This window comes from Fragaria vesca, linkage group LG2, assembly GCF_000184155.1.
Source record: "Fragaria vesca subsp. vesca linkage group LG2, FraVesHawaii_1.0, whole genome shotgun sequence".
NCBI lineage: Eukaryota > Viridiplantae > Streptophyta > Magnoliopsida > Rosales > Rosaceae > Fragaria > Fragaria vesca.
Window position 1 is genome coordinate 18,366,481 of NC_020492.1, and position 2,119 is coordinate 18,368,599.

Sequence of the window (2,119 nt, forward strand, 5' to 3'; positions counted from 1 at the left end):
TTCTCTCTCTCTCTCTCTCTCTCACAAAAACACACCGGAAAACACAGCAACCCTGCTCAGTAGCTACGAAGTCACTTACCACTGCTTAACACCTCTGAAGTTGACCTAGGTCATCGGAAGAAGTAAAGAATGCCAGAAAGCCTCGTCGGCATCACCGCAGCAGCTCGCCGGAAAACTCAAAATCGACAATAAAGGGGTTATTAAGATTTGTAAAAGATTCGAGGGATTAAGGGCACTAGGGTGCAGAGAATGAAGGGAAAAGTTCGAATATGCCAGTTCGAGGCCAAGTCGTCGTCGGAGACGGCGGAAATAGACGACACAGTCGGAGCTTCTCGTCGTAGATTTGTCTTTGAATCAGTATGTGCGATTCACGGGCTGGGTTATGTAGAGGGGAAAGAGAGAAGAAATTTGGTGGTGGTTTTGTGGAGAATGGTGGCCAGAGTCGGCCCGACGGCGTCAGAGAAGACGGCTGGGGACGGAGAGCTTCTCAGCTCTCGTCGTACACGAGAGAGGAGAGCTTGACCCGACTTGGGTCAGTTGACCTTGGTTGGGTTTTCAAAGAAGGAATCAACGGTCAGGATTAAAAGAGAACGAGATCAAAATGGTCTACTTGTTTACAAAGACTAACCTACCTGTTTTGCGAAAATAGTGTACAAGCTATTCGAATCATTGTCTCACACTACGAGTAGACCAACTCTAAAGAGTCCAGAATTCACACACACTTGAAGAATTCTTGAGATGTCTACCTGTTTACGAAGCTTGGTCTGCTTATTTACAAGTACGGGTCTACTTTTTTTGTGAGACAAAATTGTCTACCTGTTTACGAACACTAACCTACCTGTTTTGTAAACATGGTGTACCAGGTTTCTGAATCATTGACTCATACTACGAGTAGACCAACACTAAAGTGTCCAGAATTCACACACACTTGAAGAATTCTTGAGAGGTCTACCTGTTTACGAAGCCTGGTCTGCTTATTTACAAGAAAGGGTCTACTTTTTTTCTGAGACAAAATGGTCTACATGTTTATGAACACAAACCTACTTGTTTTGTAAACATGGTTTACCAAGTTTCCAAATCATTGACTCATACTACGTGTAGACCAACTCTAAAGTGTCCAGAATTCACACACACTTGAAGAATTTTTAAGAGGTCTACCTGTTTAAGAAGCCTGGTCAGCTTATTTACGAGAAATGGTCTACTTTTTTTGTGAGACAAAATAGTCTACCTGTTTACGAACACAAACCTACCTGTTTTGTAAACATGGTCTACCAGGTTTTCGAATCATTTTATCACACTACGAGTAGACCAACTCTAAAGAATCCAGAATTCACACACACTTGAAGAATTCTTGAGAGGTCTACCTGTTTACGAAGCATGGTCTGCTTATTTACGAGTACGGGTCTACTTTTTTTGTGAGACAAAATGGTCTACCTGTTTACGAATACGAACCTACCTGTTTTGTAAACATGGTCTACCAGGTTTTCAAATCATTGTCTCACACTACAAGTAGACTAACTCTAAAGAGTCCAGAATTCACACACACTTAAAAAATTCTTGAGAGGTCTACCTGTTTACCATTAATAATGCTAGTTGTATATGCCCTGAGCAATATGAGGTCGTGGATAACTGGATATAAAAGGTGTAAGCTATGAAATTAAATGAAATTAATACTAGTGGTAGCACCTTCCGATAATGCAATTATAGAAGACCAAGTTTTGCATCTCATGAGCAACATCTCCACTCCAAAGTGAAGTGCACCCTGTAAATGTATCACCATTAATGCAATCATCTCAATAATGGCTAGAGTATGATTTGTGAACAATTTAAGACTATACAAAAAAGACAATTAAATAAAAGAAATAAACCTTGTTGGATCAGGACTAAAACATAAAAGAAAAAAGCTCAAATCCGGATCAGTGGAAAAGGATTGGAGAGGGGCTAGAAGATTGGAACAAGGAAGACCTCCGACTCGGATTTAGTTTTGACAATTAATCAAGATTGGAACTTTACCTTAACTTGAGATACATAGGACAAGCCAGCACTTCTATGGTTAACCGAAGTCCATGGAAAGACCAGATCGGTAAATGAGCTATTGAAAGTTTAGCAAGCATATAAA